Source organism: Papaver somniferum, chromosome 2, assembly GCF_003573695.1.
Source record: "Papaver somniferum cultivar HN1 chromosome 2, ASM357369v1, whole genome shotgun sequence".
In the NCBI taxonomy this organism is placed as follows: Eukaryota; Viridiplantae; Streptophyta; class Magnoliopsida; order Ranunculales; family Papaveraceae; genus Papaver; species Papaver somniferum.
Genome location: NC_039359.1, coordinates 68,410,310 through 68,431,391, shown reverse-complemented (window position 1 = coordinate 68,431,391; position 21,082 = coordinate 68,410,310). Strand labels below are relative to the sequence as shown.

General features: G+C 37.7%; 2 long non-coding RNA genes and 1 pseudogene across 6 annotated transcripts; all 3 read right to left on the bottom strand.

Annotated features, from left to right (window-relative positions):
• Positions 1-869: 869 nt before the first annotated feature.
• Positions 870-4,784, bottom strand: LOC113353472 (annotated as a pseudogene).
• Positions 4,785-8,690: 3,906 nt separating this feature from the next.
• Positions 8,691-16,418, bottom strand: LOC113347940. Of its 4 annotated transcripts, XR_003359343.1 has the most exons (7): positions 16,192-16,418; positions 15,389-15,488; positions 15,103-15,252; positions 12,567-12,702; positions 10,870-11,216; positions 10,285-10,322; positions 8,691-8,932 (listed from the first exon to the last, which is right to left on the bottom strand). It is a non-coding gene; the product is annotated as an uncharacterized LOC113347940 (long non-coding RNA). The 4 variants fall into 4 exon arrangements; XR_003359341.1 differs by having other exon boundaries at positions 10,285-11,216; XR_003359342.1 differs by lacking the exon at positions 12,567-12,702 and having other exon boundaries at positions 10,285-11,216.
• Positions 16,419-17,145: 727 nt separating this feature from the next.
• On the bottom strand, positions 17,146-20,557 carry LOC113353471. 2 transcript variants are annotated; one of them, XR_003361306.1, is made up of 6 exons: positions 19,712-20,557; positions 19,108-19,193; positions 18,643-18,880; positions 17,850-18,089; positions 17,534-17,735; positions 17,146-17,407 (listed from the first exon to the last, which is right to left on the bottom strand). It is a non-coding gene; the product is annotated as an uncharacterized LOC113353471 (long non-coding RNA). The 2 variants fall into 2 exon arrangements; XR_003361305.1 differs by having other exon boundaries at positions 18,643-18,839.
• Positions 20,558-21,082: the final 525 nt, after the last annotated feature.

Here is a 21,082-nt window from a genome sequence, read left to right as displayed (position 1 = left end):
ATGAACAGAAAAAATGATAATTTAAAACCTAAATCATACCTTTTTTTGTGCTTAGTTACCCTAAATCGTAAGTGAAGTTGATGAAAATACTTGTTTCATAATATAGAAAACATCAAAATTTCCCAATCCATTGCTCTGCTCTTCTTTTTTCTTCTACAAACCGAACTAAATTGAAAAAATGAGACGAAATATCAGTAAACCGCTGCACTCTGTGGTCATCGAATTGGGTATGCAGCGGATTGAATCTGAGACGAAATTGAAAAACTAAGAAATCTTTGAAGAACGAGACGGAAGGAAGTTGATGGAACTGAAGAATTGAACTTTAAAAATTGAGAAAGAAAACAAGACCGCTGAGAAAGAAGGAAAGAAGAGAGGCGGAGATCACAAACTGCTTTTTTTTTTTTTTATAGAAAAAACAAGAAAACGGGATAAATATCTATGTTGAGTTGGTAGCTGAGTCTGCCAGATTTAATTGCTGAGGTGGTAGCTGACTCAAACAATATGGTCTGGACCTTTTCTAAAAAAGGGTATAACTGTCTATAAAACCCCAAAAGGGTGTTTTTGTATATTTTACCTAAGGGTGACAGTTTTGGAAGCTTGTTTCCAGATGGGGCTATTTTTACACATTAAAGTCTGTGACTTTGAGGCATGTAGAGAAATCAAACATGTTCTTACGATTTTTCTTAAATTTGTTTCTGATTAACATCTGTGAGATTTTTCTCCTTGCAATAAGAAGCAAGCATATGTGTGAAAATTAACAGCATTTTACTAAAACACCTCTGGAATTTTATTTAAAAAAAATATTTCAATGGAAAAACAGAACTAAAGTTATGTACAGATTCAATAGAACTAGAACTGAAAATTCAATGCTAGAAAACTGGGCAACCTTCAACGTTAATTCCTTTAGCAGTTGGACAAGTTGCTAAAGGGCACCCATCCAAATTACTTCCCCACCAATCGAGAGTAACTCCATAGCTGTTCAAAAAGAAATACAAAGCGACTCCCATGAAAGCAAGACCAGCGTCAAGAGCTCCAGAAAGAAGATAATTGTGTCTTCTCCACCAATCTTGTCGGTATCTATACACGACGAACCCTGAAAGAAACCTAATAGTTACAAAACTTGTGTAGTTTATTGCAGTTGCCGGAGGCATACTTGCTGTTGCACCCATAAGTACGGGCATATGTATCAGTTGAATCCATTTTTGCGCAGGATATCTTTTATGTGCCAGCCAGACTAACACAGGTGCGATCCCTCCAACGAGGAAAAACCAATTTATACCTGAATAAGTACCGAGATCTCCGAAAATTCTTCTAGGTCCAATTAATCCCCATATAGCTGACGCATCATAGAACACATGATCTCCAGGACATGTCCAGGGGCTATTAGAAGGAAGCAGTTTGGTGTTGCAGAAGTTAGGCACGGTTTCGATGAGCCACCATGCAGTTCCCAGGTACACCAATGCGGCTATTACTGTACCTACAACCTGATCAACCAAAGAAAAATTAATTAAAAACAATCTTGGCACCTGTGTTCAACTGTTTTTATGCTGAAAGAACCGGTTTTTCGAAAAATCTTACTTGTGCCATAAACATTGCTCTTGGAGGAATCTTCATGTAGTGTCCTAGCTTGAAATCTTGAAGAAAAGTGAGGGCTTGAGTCATGCTGATGTACCCATACGTCTTGAAGCATATATTTGCAACAGGTTGCCCCGGGATAATTAAGCCGATAACGTATTCCGTTATGATGTTTAATCCCGGTGTCTAAATGAATAACACAATCAAAATGAGTTGATAAATCAAAAAATTTAAGAGTGGCAAAATAATAAAGTGAACTTACTTGGTTCGTAGTTGCAGTAATGATACCAATAGGAAGAGTGAAAAAAAAGGCAATTCCACAAGCGAACAGAACTCCCCACCATCGAAGCTGAAGCTGCGAATTGAAGTACTCACAAGAAAATATGGTTACTGCGACAGTAACTATTAGTATGCACACGAACCACCATTCCGGTACTTGCTTGTACTTGGCCATTACCCGTGTGTGTATATCCGTCTTCTTCTCTTTAAATGCTGATTTGGCTTGCTCCATTATTTCTCTGCAGTTACTCAAGCAGGATTACCGTCACTGATCATGCTTTAGACTCCAAATTTAAAAACATGAATATATTTTGTAAATAAAATGCACATACCTTCCATGAAACAGGCAAACATGAACAAGAGTGGCACTGAGTGTGGCAAAACCGACCCCATATGACATGGCAAATTGAGTGCTAAGGTGTAGAGGTCCACTGTTTTCATATGCTGGGAGATCAATCTGGAAATTTTTGTTGACGATGCTGGAGATGTCGTAGTCCTGGCCGGATGTGGTGAAAAGCCCTTTGGAGAATATAGGGAAGTTCTTTGCCTTGTAGAAATTGAACCAATATGCTATTGGTGTTATAATGTACATGATAAGGGCAAAACCAACAGCTATATTTTCTGTGGCGAACGACGGATTCGCCAGCGGACTCCCGAGGTACGCGGTGGCTGACCAATCAAGAGATATTGCACCTATCCCAAGTCCGCTCATACCAGATCCTAGTTGGTGCGCAAGAACAGACTTAGGAAACACCCAACAAACCCATGAAAGGGATGTTAACATTGGGAAGAGGTAGCCAGGTAAAATGTAGTACGCGAAGCTGCATATTAAGACGATCATGAAAAATTGAGTTCGTGTCATGCCGCCTTTCTTCCGATTATCTTTTTCGTGTAGTGCCCTGACATTAAAATTTGGTTCAGTAAGTTGCGGTTTGTATATATATAAAAAAATAAAATAATAATAAAATAAAAAAAATAATAATTGCCACTGACATATGGGTCTGAAAAAATTGCATAGAAGTTCTACCTGAACAAAGAAACCTGAACAAGATTCGCAGGCCACCACATCGTAGCCGGGGTCGACTAAAAATCTTCTGAACATTCCAGCCCAACCAAACCCAAGTACTCGAGTCGTAAGTGTTGGATTAACTTTAAAATAGAAATCACTAACAAGCTGGTTAGGACAAGATTAGGAAATTGATGTAATCTTAAGGGAATTAGAAGTCATCTAGTTCTAAGAAAAGGAAAGACATGTAATAAGGTAATAGGACTAGGAAAAGGAATTCATAGTTCTATATATATATGATCACCAAAGTTGTGGTTGATCATATGAGCAAGATTAGAGCTTGTGTTTAGTTTTGAGAGATTTTCTAAACATCAATAAAGAGAGTTGTCTTTATATAAGCTAAGTTTCATCTTGCAGTTGCCATTAATTGGTATCAGAGCTTGTCTACACCGAGCCATGGGAGACGAGAGCACCATCATACGTACAAGATTTTTCACAAGCACAGTTGAAGCTTAAGGGGGAGAATGCTGGATTAACTTCAACATAGAAGTCACTAACAAGTTGGTTAGGACAAGATTAGGAAATTGATGTAATCCTAAGGGAATTTGAAGTCATCTAGTTCTAAGAAAAGGAAAGACATGTAATAAGGTAATAGGACTAGGAAAAGGAATTCATAGTTCTATATATATATGATCACCAAAGTTGTGGTTGATCATATGAGCAAGATTAGAGCTTGTGTTTAGTTTTGAGAGATTTTCTAAACATCAATAAAGAGAGTTGTCTTTATATAAGCTAAGTTTCATCTTGCAGTTTCTATTAATTGGTATCAGAGCTTGTCTACACCGAGCCATGGGAGACGAGAGCACCATCATGCGTGCAAAAGATTTCTCACAAGCACAGTTGAAGCTTAAGGGGGAGAATGTTGGATTAACTTCAACATAGAAGTCACTAACAAGCTGGTTAGGACAAGATTAGGAAATTGATGTAATCCTAAGAGAATTAGAAGTCATCTAGTTCTAAGAAAAGGAAAGACATGTAATAAGGTAATAGGACTAGGAAAAGAAATTCATAGTTCTATATATATATGATCACCAAAGTTGTGGTTGATCATATGAGCAAGATTAGAGCTTGTGTTTAGTTTTGAGAAATTTTCTAAACATCAATAAAGAGAGTTGTCTTTATATAAGCTAAGTTTCATCTTGCAGTTGCCATTAGTAAGGACGATGATTATCGCAATCGGGAAACTGATGCTCTTTTTGTAAAAGACTTTAACAACATTAACAATATGAATAGCATAAACAGTACCAGCACCAGAGTTAGCAAAAATGGTGATCAGTACATGCTCTTTTATGTTAAAAGGACCTGGATTCAACGTAAACTGATATCGAGTACCCTTGAAGAATTTTCGCACTGTTATATATTTTGCCATTAGATGACCTAATGGAACAACAGCTATTTGTGCTGAAAGTGATGAAACCGATAAAGGTTCTTTCCTGTAGTAGAAAAACTGGTTTAAGAATGAAAGCGCAACACAAGAAAGTATTCCAAGAACCCACATTCGAAACGTTAATACCGGTATGGTTGGATCATCTGTAGTGGGTACGGTTAATGCTACTTGTTTTACTGATGGATTCTCTTCAACTTCTTCAGCTATATCCATGACTGCAACACAGAGATCAAAATATATATATTCATAAGTCTTTAAACTGTATTCAACATACAAAAGAGCTCTAGGATTCTAATCCCAAGAACTGTTCTTATTTTTTGAAAAAAGAATAAAAAATAATAAGCAGAAAATTATAGGTATTTTGAAAAAAGAACAAAAAATAATAAGCAGAAGCAGTAAACTGATCAGACGAAATTCTTACCTGCCACGATCAATCAATGGATACAGTGATGAGGAGGTACCAAAAGAGAGAACTTCTGATTCTCAGTAAGATGAATTAATCGTGAATGAATGATATTTGGATATATATGACTGCGTGATATATATGGTACTGCAAAAATGATGAAACTGCTAAGGAATATATACTGTATACAGAATCAGAATTTGGGTCGATGCAGATATATTTTATCTAAAATAACCAACCAATATTCATCCGTTTAGGTTAAAACTATAATGTATATGGCTAGAAAACTGGGACTGTTCATTGTAATTACATGTTTTTCGAATTTCAAGTTAATACGGCAGGCCAGTTAATATCCGCAAAATTTGTGTTAAATGATATGGCAGACCATATTTACGCTGGTATCCAGATGACTACTATGAAAAGATCTGAAATCCAAGGGAATGGAGTCTAAATGCAATATTTTTCCTCCTGATATTGTGGAGTCAGTTAAGTCAATACATATCTCAAGAGTCAAGAGGGAGAAGAATCAGGGATTCTAGTTGAAACTTGGAGTAGAATTGGCAAGTCAGTTGTAGCTGTAAAGAATGCAACCAACATTCCCGCAGCAATCAATGGTGCATATAAGGAGAATTATTGCATGCAAACAAATTGTGAGTCTTACTAGAAATAACCCGTGCCGTAACGGCACGGCATAAGTCAGAATAATTTTTGGTCATAATAATTTAAATATATAAATGTTACTGTTGATGGTGGTTTTTAGCTTAGGGTTAAAATCGTAAAACCTTATATCTGACATGACGTCACTAGGACCACTAGCGTATTTATTGAATCACTCAACACGCCTACGTAAGAATTATCAGGGTACCTTTTTTTTTACATATATATGTGTCATGTTCCACGGTAGAACCCTTAGTATTGACCGACATCACCTTTGTACACCAAACCCTAAATTCTTACACCACTGTGCCAATGGAAAATCATGTCAGCCACGTCTCCGTGCCAAGGCATGCCAACCATGCCAGCCGCACCACCGTGCCAATGGCAAACCATGCCAGCCACGTCTCCGCACCAAGGCATGCCAACCATGCCAGCCGCACCGCTGCGCCAATGGCATGCCATGTCAGTCGCACCTCCGCGCCAAGGTATGCCAACCATGCCAGCCGCACCACATGTGCCAATGACATGCCAACCACCTAGCCGCGCCATACCATGCCGGCCTTCCCTATGCGGCTATCAAAACGAAGGCGTGCGATGATCAACGGCCACCCTTCCATCTTAGATGCAAATCTTAGCCGTCCAAGGTCGCCAAACAACGCATGGTAACCTTTGGCCCAAAACCCTAGTTTTGGCCACGCCAAACCGCGCCAAGGCATGCCAACCACCTTGCCGCGCCATACTATGTCGGCCTTCCTTATGCGGCTACCAAAACGAAGGCGTGCGATGATCAACGACCACCCTTCCATCTTAGATGCAAATCTTAGCGTCCAAGGTCGCCAAACAGCGCATCGTAACCTTTGGCCCAAAATCCTAGTTTTGGCCACGATAAACCGCGCCAAGGCATGCGATGCCACATGTGCCAATGGCATGCCAACCACCTTGCCGCGCCATACCATGCCGGCCTTCGCTATGCGGGTACCAAAACGAAGGCGTGCGATGATCAACGGTCACCCTTCCATCTTAGATGCAAATCTTAGCCGTCCAAGGTCGCCAAACAACGCACAATAACCTTTGGCCCAAAACCCTAGTTTTGGCCATGCCATGCCACATGTGCCAATGGCATGCCAACCACCTTGTCACGCCATACCATGCCGACCTTCCCTATGCGGCTACCAAAATGAAGGCCTGCAACAATCAACGACCACTTTTTCATCTAAGATGCAGATCTTAACCGTCTAAGGTTACCAGCTAACGCATGGAAACCTTTGGCCCTAGTTTGGTCGCCTAAACAAAGCCAAAACCCTAACTTTTGGCCGCTCCTAAACTAGGCCATATTAAAGCCATACTGATCATGCTTTCATGCCACTGGCTACCAAAACGAAGGCCTGCAACAATCAACGGCCACTTTTTCATCTAAGATGCAGATCTTAGCCGTCCAAGGTTACCAGCTACTACACCATTTTTAGTGATTAGCAACGGCTGAGTTTAGTTGCAAAGCAGGGTTGCAACAGTTTCCTGCTGTTATGAAAGTCGATGTTGCAACTTTTCGCAACGGTGTATAAGCGTTGCGAATTTTTGGTTGTAACCGTTTGAAACTGTTGCGACATGAAATTGTCGCAATAATTTCAAACAGTTACGAAATTAGCTGGTCGCAACAGTTTGAAACAGTTATGAAACTAGAATTTTGCAACTGGTTCATGCAATTGCGAATTTTTTTGCAACATCAAAAAAATAATGGTTTTGATTGGTCAAATCAAATTTGGAATGCTCCGGTTCATAAAAATTTGTAAAGGACTGGGGAACGTGAAGTATTATCGTAGGAGCTATGATAATAACAGCCGTAAAATTGACTGGAATTCCAAGTTGAGAGAAATTCTTGAATTCCCGAAGAAGTTTGTTGAATCTGGTGGATGGGAATCCTTGGTCTTGAGGATCCGCTAACTTTGTCCTACTATTTGACTGCAGCTGAATGGGCACCCAAACGCGAATTCTGGGGTGTGTTTGCATGATACAAAAATGAAGAAGAGTATTATTTATTTATTTTTTTGTTTTGGGATAAGATGGTACAGTGAATACGACAACAGTAAACTGTGGGCTGAAATATTGACTTGAAACTAAATTCAATTTCAGTGGTCACTTAACAGATACGTATTACGTACACTGAACTTTGTCGACAGTGAAATATTGATTTGAAACCAAGTCCAGTTCCTTACCTTTTACAATATATTCGAACAAGGCCTTAACCCGTGCCGTCCTTGGCGCTGTTTGATTTTGAATATCGTACCAATTGAGTCCCGATAACTTATCAACTATTTCCTCTGCCAACACTTTCTGTATTGCTCCCATAATTGTATGGTAGATGCTACACCCACCGCATTTCCTCCCGAATTTCATCCCGATTGGTAAAGGTGAATGTGGTTCCATGCACATGTGAATTGCAGGATTAATCTCGGGTTTTCGAAATTGTGTTGGGTTTTGTATTTTAAATGTGATATTAGCCTTTATATATGTTGATCCACATTGGGTTCATAGAATTCACAGGCAATTTCGGTATTTTATTTTTCCCCGTTTCTTAATTTTTATAAAAATATAGATTTGGTCAAAGGATTTCTCTTTTTTACTATAAAAATCGTGACTATTTCCCAGTATTTCCTTTTTGAAGGTGCAATATATGCGCAAACCCTTGCCATCAAATGCTTTTGTATCGTTACCTTTTTGGGCCATAATCGTTATTGGACCTCATTACTTCTTTTGGGATTTCTCTGTTTTACTATAAAAATCCTGACTATTAGATCTCGCATTTTCGTTTCCTTTTCCATACCAAAGATTACTATCCACACCAACAACTTTCCTGCTACACCCACGACATCAAGATATTACCAACCAGTGTCCATTAGAATATTTTTAGCAAAACACATTGGCAGGCTATATACATGGATAAAATTAAGGTTCAATCCATGATAACCTGGGTAAATCAAAGTGTGCCTAGTTGGAATGCATGCATGGTACTATTTTTGGTGGAGGCGGGCCTTATTTGGTAGGAAGTAATTGGGCTACTATATTGTTGTTATCAGCATCCAGAATTTCAATGGATGCTTTCCCTTTTTGCTCGCAACTAGGGGTGTGCAACGGACCGACGGTTGCGGATTAGGGGTTACCCGCAACCAATCCGTCAAAATTGCGGTTTTGGAAAATCAAACCGTGTCCGATTCAATCACCCGCGGATTTCACATCTGCGGATCAACGGGTGATACAGACCGGTTGCGGATTAACCGCGGATTTACTCAGGAAAAAAAAGTAAAACAAATAAAAATACTAAGTTCAGAAACAGGAAATTTTAACACAAAAGATAGTGCTGGTAACACAAAAAAGTATTGTGTTTTTTTTAACGGAAACAAAAAAGTACTAATTCTTGCAACAACGGAAGGTAAACTATCAAATGCAACAAATCTGGTGCCAAGCCAATGGAAATTCTTCTGCCAAAAAAGAGTCCTTGGATTTGAGTACTAGTTCATTCAATCCATAATTGATATGTCTGGAATTTCTTTCAATATTTCTTCTGCATCTGTAAAATGAGAATGAATGTTTGCAATTAGATAACATTGAACTGTGATCATACAACAATTACCAATTGACTAAAAAAAATTGAGTCATGACATACACCACTATCATATTCTTGCTCAAAACCATGAAACAAAACAGAGCCACGCATAATGCACCATTCCAGAGATGGACAGAAAGAAGAATAAAATGACTAGAGAGATCAATAAGATATAGGAAATCATCTATGACTTGACTGAATTCAAGTCTTTTTCTAAAGAGAAGTGAAGATAAAATGGTAATCCATCAACACAGTAGATACTCCTAAGCTAGGCAAGGTAATGATAACATTTCATCAATCAATACATTAGCTGCTACATCTGGTCATGGTATTATTAGGTATACAGTATATAAACAAAGGATATCACGCACAAAACAAAAATGGAATGGGGTCCCAGCAAGTCGACTCAAAATATTCCTCAAATGCAACTGAGCTGGTAGTTGCAAACCACTTGGGATCTAGACGAAATATAATAAAACCACAAATTCGGACCCCTATACTTATCTATCAAATAGTGTTAAGAGGTAAGATGATTATATATTCCCTCGTACCAAAACAGCATAAACACAGCATAAACATCTTCCTCTATTTACTTGTATCATGAAGTACCAAACCTATTATGGCATATCAGTAGTCGTCGCAGACTCAAAGAAACACCTATCAATTGCCAATACTAGAACATATACTCTTAAAAAGCAATGATGACACTTAAAGTTCATTAATGCGAAAAACGTTACAACAAATTCACGTTCTCCTGAAGCAATCAAACACTTGCAGTCCTAGGTAAATTCAGTAATAAAAATAAATCAACCTTTCTGACTCAAAAAGACATAGTCCGCAAGTGTTATTATACAATATCACCTAAATCAAGATCAGAGAATCCAAGTGGTGGTGGTGGACAGTAAGTGTTGGACATCTCAAGAGAAAATATTGACATCTCAAGGTTGATGCTAACTACCTGAATCACGAATAATGGTGGAAATGGATTTCACATAAACTGAAATTTTCAGCTTTTAACATGTTTGGAGCTTAATTCACATACTCAGAATAGCCAATCACAGAAAAAAACACCAAACCCAATTTCAAATCCACTTTAATCAATCAGCTAAATGTCTCAAAAACCCAATTTGAGTGAAGTTATCCAAACTACCAAAATTTAAGGCATAACAAACAGAACCCATGTCATGGATTACTCATATAACATACAATCAAATCATGGAAGCAGCAATCCAATGACTCAAGAACATGAAAATCAAAAAGAAGAACAACTGAAAGATATAAGAGTTGGAGAATCACTAGGAGGATAATAGATATACCTGATTGAAAGTGGAGTTCAAAACTTCTTCCCTGGAAACTGAAAAGAAAATAACAAATGGATAAAACCAGAGATTTTAGCACTAGTCCATAATAATAATAGAGATCTTGGCTTTGAGAAAATTACTAGAGTTGAGACAGGAACCTGTAACTGAGAAAGACTGGACACTTAGACAGCGTGTTAGACTAGATTACTCATTCAGTACTCTAGGGTTATGATGAATCACAAACCTCTAATCAAAACACCAAATTCAACTTACTAAGATCACAGTATACGAACCTAAAACCTATTATTCAACACAAATTTCTTATAAAACCTAAAACCAATTATTCAACACAAATTTCTTATAAAATTGTAGTCTACTTTCACAAATCAAAGTAAACCCAGTTTAATTTCATGTGTTTCAGACTTAAAGATGAAAAACCCGGAATTTTTTTCTACAATTGAATCCAAAATTAAACAAATAAATAAACTTATTGGTTGCATCAATCAGGTAGTGCGTTAACTTCTTTTTCAACACGATCCAGTACTTTTTAGTGATGAATCTAATAGGCGGAGAACTACTCAGAGTAGAGAAATGAAGAACCTCTCATAGGCAGAGAAGAAGGTTGAGCGTGAAGTGAAACTGCTTTAGGTTTCACAAAGATAAGATGTTTATATATCAAACTCATACTTCCTATATTATCCTAGTATTTCTATCAAATTCCTATCCTGTCCTGCGGTGCGGGTGAATCCGCGGATTCACAAAACTAATCGCAACCAAACCGCTAAACCTTGCGGATTTGAAAACTCAACCGTGTCCGGCCCATTGACTCTTGCGGATTGGTTTTCACCCGCACTTTTGCGAATGATTACGGGTGAAATCCGCGGTTTCGGTTTTTCGGCACACCCTACTCGCAACAATAATATGACAGGGGCCTGCCATCCAAGCACCTGCAAACATCGCAACAAAAGTAAATGATCCAAAAGGGGGACATATGAGGGTAAAATGAAATGTACATGTAAAATCAAATGCCAGATGAGTTTTTTTTTCCTTGAGGGTATGGCCATTCTGAGACTTATACACATTGAAATGAATCTTGGATGAGATAAAATTAGTATAAAGAGCAGACTTTTTTTAAGCTGTTAACAGATAATATTAAGGCCTCTATATGTCTCAATCGAGATAATATCAAAGGATTTAACATGGGAAGGATGTAACAAAAAAAAAATAAAAAAAAAATCACAATTTCTTATGATCTACTTATACCAAAAATAAGTTTGATGGACTAATATTTTTATTTACTCGAGATGTAATTTTATTTTAGTTTTAAATCAAGGGACGTTTAATGCTTGGAGGAACAGAAACAGTAGCCTCTACAATAGAATGGGCAATGGCAGAGGATTTAAAGGAAGTTGAAGAGTAGCCAAATGAGGTGGTGGGTAGGGGTGTGCAAAAAGTCCGGAACCGCGGATTTCATCCGTATCTGTCTGCAAAATTGCGGGTGAAACCTAATCCACAAAATTTATGGGCCGAACACGGTTGGATTTTCCAAATCCGCATTTTTAGCGGTTGGTTACGATTGAACTTTGAAATCCGCGGATTCACCCGCACTGCATCGCAGAGTAGTCAGTATTACTTTAACATTAACCCAAAACAGTTGTCACAGGTAACTCAAACAACATAGCGAACATCTCATCAGTTTAGGTCCACATCTCATCTGTTTTTGTAATTTCACGCTTGGATCTTTCTCAAACTTATTTCTTCTCTAAGCACCATCACAGTAAACAGCATATGCCGAACATGTTAAAATGTTCACAGTTAACCGATGCTTGGCATATGCCACGGATTGGACGCGGATGACCTCTAATCCGCATCCGTCCGTTAGTATGGGACTAAAACGGTCTAATGCTTTTTAGACTTTTGTTACACCATTGGTATTCTTGCAATGGAAACAGTAAAAAGTGAAATTAAATGGCCAAACTTAATATACGGAAGTACTCATTTTGTTGGGATCAAATCGATATAATACTTGCATATGCAAATTAACTCAAGACCGTTGGATATGTACTAATGTCATTGAACTCCACTATCTATAAGATAAAATGGATAAAATTTACTTTGCTTGAAGCTCTATACCTTTTGGTACGTCAATATTCGTGTTCACTCTGGTAGCATTAGTGGAAGAGAGGGTGCATCTTCCAATGCAAGCCCCATCAAAAGCTACTTACAGTGGTCTCGAGAAGTACTTAAATAGAAATCAAAAGTTATATGCGAACAGAGTAACCAACAGAGAGCACAACCTTGATATCTCTTCATAAAGTGGAGCAGACAACAACCTCAGAAGGACCGGGGTTCCGGTTGGAGTTTGAACTAATTGGAACATTTTCCACCTGGTGTGCAAAAGTGCCCTAGATGATAATATTCAGTTTCTTACCCCTACAGAAAATTGTTGTATGGTTAGGGACAATTTGCATGTTCATACTATGGCATGATTAATAAAACAAAGAAGTGCAAAGAACACAAACCTAAGATTCTCAATGGTGAGTGCATGCATCTATTCGAATATTGGTTATGGTTTCAGCATGTTCACGACATACATTCGCAGTCCAAAATTTCTAATAATAAGTGATTGCCACCCTAGGTTATGATATCAATGTTACATCAAATATAGTTTGTGTAAAATGTTGGATTATATGCAGAAATAGGTCAATTGTGGACCCTCATTTTCGTTTCTGGGCCTGTTTTTTTATTTATTACAAAACTAGGCAAGTTAAACGGATTCCATCCATTTTTGTTATCTAGGTCAATTTATCGCGTTGACTCGTCAATTTATCCTCAATTACTCATGCAGGGAGATTTCATGAACTTGTTGAGATTACCAAAATAACCTTTTTGTACGTGCGTCATTGCTTTAATGAATCTCGTCCATCCTATTCTCATTTTGTTCTTCCTTCTTCTCTCTAGTTCTTCTAAATCAATTTTTTCTTCTGCTAAAATCAAGAGATAACTTAGGGGTTTTTCTCTAATCAAACCTAATTAACATTAATGGTGGATGTTTAGAAGAGATTTAACCGTGGATGTTAACACCACCAGGAACATAGTTTTGAGATAGTTTGAGTTCGATCTATGGTGTTTTTGTGGTTGAGGTTCAAGCCAACTATTTCAATTTCTCTCAACAGTACATCAACAAGATCTCAGGGGTTTGATGTGGTCTGAAATTGTATGGCTCGTTGACAAATTCTTGAGCTAGAGGAAAGGAACTGAGATCTGAAATCAGGTGATGAAACTGATATCTGAAATCTCTACTTATCTGTTTATACAAAAGCATAACAAAATCTGAATTCTGAATACTTATTTTCAGAACCCATGAGTTGTTTGTTGAAATGCCACAAGGAAATAGTCTTCATTATTTGTTTATTTTTCATGTTCAGAGTACATTATCTGTGACTCTGTTGTAATTTCTTGAAATGTAGACTACAAGTTTCTCATACCAGAGAAATTTCACATCAAAAGCAAATTTGGAACCAAAAAGATGTTAGCTGCCGTACAGGGAAGAACTTGAGATACCACCATTGATTTGAGGGATGAACAGTGACTGATTAGTGAATGTATGTGTATTTGAGAAGGTATACGAGAATGGGTTTATCTCCAATTCGATTGCAGGTCAAGGGGGAGCTCATACAACAGAAAAATGGTTATCTCTGAGTTCCCCTTTTCAACACACAAGGTGTTCGACAGAAAGCCTGAACGGCAGTTCAGGTCTTGAAGTAGTCAGTTCACGTCTCTTCTCTTTGCCATTGCTCTAGCCATGGGTTAGCTGGCTTGTTCCAAGGATTAGAACATGGATTTCGAAGTTATGAAATTGGGTAATGAGCTGAAGAACGTAGGGTCTGTTTTCTGCCGATATAACATCTAAGAACAAGAGTGAAAGCCGTTGGTACAGTTTAATGGATGGCTGGGATTCAGTTCAATTTTTGTGTTCAGCTAGGATTAGGAAACTTGGTTTCGTGTTAATTAAGAAGTTGAAAAACTGAGATTATAAAAGGAAGACCTAGAAAGCTCGCTGAACAACTTCCATCCATCACCATCCACCATCTCCAAAACCCATCTTCATACACCCGCTTGCATCTCCACAAGCATATACCACATGCAGTTCCACAATATTACCAGCATCCACCTGCATACACCACCACTAGTCGCAACTTCATCCATAGTTCACAAACTTCATCTACAGTTCAAGTCCCCCTAAAACCATCAGTATACCAATAGCAGCACAACATGACCTCCTCCATTGGCTGCTGTTACATCTATTCCACCTGCAATTCATGAGCTACGGCAACAAAGCAGCAAGCATCCGGACCAATCCTGGATTTTTCTTAATCATTTTTAGAGTTGTTCACTAATTGACTGTTGGAGTACGACCAATCCTAGTATTTGATTTTATGTGGCTAGATCTCCTACACGTGTACTCTATATGGGACATCTTAGCCGTTTACTTTATTATGCAATCTGTGTCGTTGATGAAGATTTGAAGGACTAAAACGTCCTTTTAGCTAAGAAGATATGGACAGCTGGAAGATAACTGCAGCTAACTTTCCATCCATCACTTTTGGTCAAAACTTGCCTAGTTTTGCAATAAATAAAAAAAAAGGCCTAGTTTTGCAAACCATAAAAAAAAACAGGCCTATTTCTGTAAATTGCCCTAAAATGTTTTACCGGTGAGATACGTTTTCAAGTTTAGGCCTTCATATGTGATAAAAGAGAATTTTTGCAGAGGAATTGACATGGAGTAAGCATGAAGAGTGGCCGCAGCAGTGTTCCACTGAAAAAACCCACCTCGTTCATTGTTTGATGGACGAAACTCAGGCTTGGTGGTGGTAAAACTCAATTTGTCAGTTAGGTAAAGTCTGCCTTCTCGGATGAGCTTGTCAAATTTCCAAAGAAGATTTTTGGGACTGATGACGTGCAATTCCTCCCCCCTGGCCCCTGTGTAAGGACAACTCTGACGATTATCAATACATCCCAACTACAAAAGTGTAATCTAAGCTAACCATTTCAAGTACGTATAATATTTACCTATCACTATTTTATCAACTTGACAATAGAAAGGGGGAATAATTACCTCTATTAAATTGGGATGAAGATGGTGATTGTGTCAACAGAATTATCTCCAACTTGATTCGTTGCAGATTAATATTCCCTCCATTCAGCTGCTACAGAACCTGTCACACAATTAAGACGACTGTATTTTGAAATTTCTCCATGGATCATTTGAAGCTTAAAAGAAAAAACGTCCTGAACTAAGAAGATCGAAACAATATTAATTCTTCAGAGGTCTTTTGTAGCTAGGGTTTGAGCCTCTCTATTTCTGCTCGAGCATGAGAATCGTTTCAGTATGGAAAATATTCTCCTATGGTTTCTTTAAGGAAAATAACACTACCATGTGAAACATAATGTTTCATGGGATCACACACGATCGTAGATTTATCTATTGGGAGGGAAAAATGAATGATGATTGAAACCAATAATAAGTTTATTACAAAAAGAAAGATGAAAGGCCAAAAGAACCGTGCAGTTCCTTTGGTTAACGTAAGAAGATTGTAACTGCAGATGAAAAAACGCAAATGAATATAAAGAACCTGAAACAAAGAGGTAATATATCGTGATGGAACATTGATGTGGGAGGATGCAATCAGGCTAATATGCATATGACCCCTAGCAATTAGGTCAAAATCAGGAACACCATGGCATAATCTGAAAAATAAACTTAGGTTGAAATTTAACGGACCCTTTTTAAAGCTTGACATTAAAAAATTAATCAAACTTTCATACAAATAATGAATCAAAATCAAATTTAAATACAAATCATGAACGGAATTTTGAATTTTCGGGGAATCAGAGAATCAAGACTGGAAAAAATCATACCCGTAATTTGAGTTTTGTGATACCGATAGATCTGAGAACTAATTTGAGTTTTGCAATCCTGGTTGATCTGAGAACTAAACCAAAACTCAAAACCATGGAGAAAATCCTATGACTGACTAAATTGAACCTGCATCTTCCATGTTTATTAATGTAACTTTTTTTCTTTTTAACTTGTAAGGTAGGAAGACGAAGAATTTGAGGGTAGAAGATTTTTGGAACTGAGTCTATAGAAAACGATCGAGCTCCCACAATTACTCGTTCCTCGCTATAAAAGCTAAGCCACACGTGCAGAAAATGGGTTTGGTGTGGACAACCACGGCCATGGATTTATCTTTGCCAAGGACAAATCCTAATCATTTAAAAAGAAAACGGTAGAAAATCATGCATTCTTTTCCGCACACGCTGACATCCCAGCTTATACCTGTCCGTAGTGGTGAGTAGTTGTTTCATAACATACTAGATTTTGTACCCGTGCTATGCACCCGGTGGATTCTTAAACCCATCATTTTTTACTTTTAACAATATTTTTGGTTTGGTTTGGTGTGATGTCGTTTCGTCTCGCCCCGTTATGCATTTTTATTTGGTGTCACAGGCTTCCCCAGCCCTGTCGCTCAGGATGTTTGGTTTGATGTGGCTCGGTTTTGCCTCGTTCCGTCAATTAGGATTTTTGATTTGGTATGGTTCGGGTTTGCCTCGCCCTGTCTCAGAGCATTTTTTATTTGGTGTCCCGTCGCGGTGCATTTTTGACTTGGTGTGACTCGGCTTCACCTCAGCCCCGTCACTTAAGATTTTTTATTTGGTGCATTTTTTCATATCTTTTTTAATAAAGCCAGAGTTCGAAAAGATGGTTAAAAGAAAAAGATGCACCACCCCATCGTTGTGCATTTTTTATTTGGTGTCGCGGGGTTTCGTCCCACACCGTCGCGATGCATTTTTGATTTCGTGTGGCTCAGATTTTCCTCTCCAACATATACATAATTTGGTCCACACAAAACAGCCTCAGATGGCAAAATGATAATACTGCCTCCAACACATACATACAACAAAATTAGGTGATCTAACTCATTCAACTGTACTTGTTATATAGATGTAATATAATCTGGTGTGGTTATAGTTTTTTCTCTAACAGAACTGGTCTGCAATAGAATCAGGTATATAGAGTTGTTTCCCATGCAAAATCACCAGCATCTAGAGCAGCTATACCACTCTCAAAACCCTGGATAGCAACAAAAAATTATATCAAAAACATTGCAGTGGAGACAATGCAATGTGAATCAAAGTGAACCAACATGTTTGTTCACCACGGACAAATTCTCATCCTTCTTATTAGATAAACCCATACCATTTTGTTCTGGTTCCGAGATGATTCGAACACACCTCCTGCAATGTCTGCATCTAGCCACAAAAACATCTTTCTTATTAGCTAAACCGAGACCAGTTTTTCACCGCCTCCACCAGTGACACCACCTTTTTTTTTGAATGATTCTTCTTCTTTTCACCGCCTCTGCCTCTGCCTCTGCCTCTGCCACTGCCACCATCAGCGCCTGCATATATATTCATCACATTCAACTTAAAAAAAAGAAATCAAGGCTACTCATAAATTAACACCTAAATTACTCATAGGAACGAAGTCAGTCGGTGCTTCTGCCAAGATCTACCTTTTCATGTGTACCCTCCAAGCGAGATTCGTTAATTTGTAATCCTTGCGCACACAGCTTTAGAAGGCAATCTTCTATGAGGTTCGAGATACTTTACATGCTACACCATCAAGATCACTAACACAGTGAATCCAAAAATGAGAAGGAATTCAAACACTGCTTCCAGCAATGAGATATTTTCCCTGCCGTATCTGCACCGGTACACTGGTCAAGCTGCCTTTTTTCGCAACTACCTACTACCTAAATCAGCGACAAAGTCAGATAATAACCCGTTAATGTATTGGTTAAAAGATACCAATTAGGCGATACAGTTCACAAACTACTAAGCGAAAACTTATACAAAATGTTGCCAGTAGTGCATTGCGATATCCATGAACCATACAGCTCAGTACATTATAATTTAACAAAACGAATTATACAGATTGGTACACTCTAATTTAACCAATTGAACCTTTATCAAGATTTGGTCAGTTCTATATGCACCACTATTCAATAGTTCGATACTTGGACTCAACAGTTATTTTATTGCATGATAAGGTGGATGGGAGTAAGGGACACTTCCTGTATAATTATAGTACGAAATATCTTACAGGGGTATGGCTGATAGACTGATAGGGACCCCGTGAGACTTAATGTGTCAATCAGGGTACATAAGATGCTGAAACTGGCTAGGATTATATTTGTGCTACTTTGATGGTACTTGTTAATCTGAAAAACCTATTTAATTAGGTACAGTTAGTCTCAAATATATGCAAAGACATACTACAATATGTGAGTGGAAACAAACACATACCTTAGAAGCCCAATAGACAGAATATGCTGGCAGCAAGCTCCAAGTTGTCCTTGATGTCAGCTTTGCCCAATCCTCCAGCCTTTGTAAAAAACTTATACCCATTTCAGTTGTAAAGAAGATGGCTGGCTGTTGTCGTAAATACATCTTAGTTGAAAATCGAGTAACTTGAAAGTGTAATAAGAGGAAGATCACCGTCCCTGAAAATTTTAAGCAAGTAGAATTCATCGATCTGCCGTCCCTTTAATCAGAAAAATCAGATCAGAAATAAATACATTAGAGCATGAGCAGGGATTAGAAGATCATAAAGAGATTAACATATTTTGAACGCCAGACTCACTGCCACAGAACTACAGACTCGTATGCATGAACATTGAATGTGCATTCGTCAATTTTCTTGTATATAAAGTATAAACACACATATTTTGGTAATCATCAACATGATAGCAGGATGTTTTGGGGACATACCAATCGAGATAGCAAAAATGGGACCTAGATAATCTTCCTTTACATGTCGCATTAAAATTACTAGACATTCACATGAGGCATTTAACCTGCAAAGGGAAAAATAAAGAGTTCAAACCATGTAAAAACAGAAGTATACTTCTAAAGCATGCAGCAGCATCGACATCGACGTATTTCTTTATTTGTTGTTTTGTTTCTGCTGCAAATCACAAATATTACTAATCTGGCGATACCTTTTATGTATTGAAAAATGAAAAAAATATCAAAAAAGTACAGCTATAACGGTCATAACTATAGAAATACTTTACGCCAGAGAAGAAATAAAATATCTCCATTAATAAGTTAAGGGCCAGTCATTTGGTATTGGCAAGAATATCATATACTCAAATAAACTTGATATTAACAAAGTCATTAAGTACCTAATGTCATTCAAGAAAGAGAGCTTCTGAGTGAGATACACAAATTTCAAAAATTAGGTCTTTTTGTAGTTTGAAGTTAGTATGCATTCTTGCATTTGGAAGATATCCCCTCTGACAGAGATTATCAGTTGAAATTCTTATGCATATAGATAGAAGTAATAAAACTTCAAATATATATATGAAGATACCTGGAAAGGTAGTTTTTTATACAACAGTTCTGAATCAATCCCATTTTCATCTCCGAGTACTTCATCAGCTGCAACATCTAATCTTTCGATGCTTTCCGAGCCGTCATCATCGTGACTGGAAGTGAAAATTAAACTTATGATAATAATTAAAATTCTGCACTAAGCATAAGACAATGCGCCAAATTTGCACTAAGAATAAGAATAAGTGATTATGTTTTTAACTATTCGTACATGGTAATTAAAAGGATAATGCATTATTGTGTACTTTATATGAAACACACAAAAAATCAAACAAATCTATAGTAAAAAATCTTCTACTTCATAACACTAAAAATCTAATCAGTTTCAAAGTAGAATGAATACAAACAAAATTATAAAGCCCCCATTGTAACTTGCCCACAAAATAGAGAGAAAGAATAATATTAACAGAGGTAGCGGATTTGCTGCTTCGCAAGACAATCCAAACCCATTGCAAACATGATGAAACTAAACTGGTTGTTCAGTCATTTTGTCAAACACCTTATTTGCAACCTGATGGTTTTGCTGTTAATGAAAAACCCTCTTTATTGCAAACCTTATTTGACATCCAAGATCAATGCCACTAACCCATTGACTCCATCCAAATCGAATTGGATCGAAACCCAATAACTCATATTACTCGTTAGTCTCACGAAACTCATCTCAAACATTCACCGAATCAACCACAGAATATCTAACCAAAAACTTCATCAAAATTTAAATCAAAACCCAACTTTATGCTCATAGATGACCTTTTTTTTTTACTGTGAATAAGAAACGAATAGCTACTGTATCTCCTTATCTTAGTGATTGATTTGATGAACACCTCCACAAAACCTCTGTGTGAACTCGGAAAGGAGGAAGAAGAAAAGAGTTAGGCCTTCAAAGAGTTAAGTTTGACGGATGTAGTATTCACCAAACAGTCGTTAATAACGTCCAGTCAAGTATTCGGTGTAAACAGAGTGTAACAAATTATTTAGGCACAAACTCTGACAAAAGTATTGTCTACCCACGTTTTTGTCAACGGGGTTACAAACGGCCAGTTAAATACATGGTGTAAAAAGAGTGTAATCCAAGTTTTAATGTCCTGATCAATAAAATCCCGCCAAGTGTCCTCTCCGGAATTACTAATGCCCAAAGCTTTTATCTAATTTAATTTGACGGGAATGTCACACTCACCGAGCGACCTGGGAGCTCATATGACTTAGCATTTTAAGTATCTTGTTATAGGGGCGGCATGGTTTATTAGAGGGGCGGCAGTGTGATAATAGTGTCCCTCTAGTTGGTTATGAGGTGTCCAAATGGTTTTGTAAATTGTCTAAATTACCCTCCCCATGTTTTAACCTAAATCAA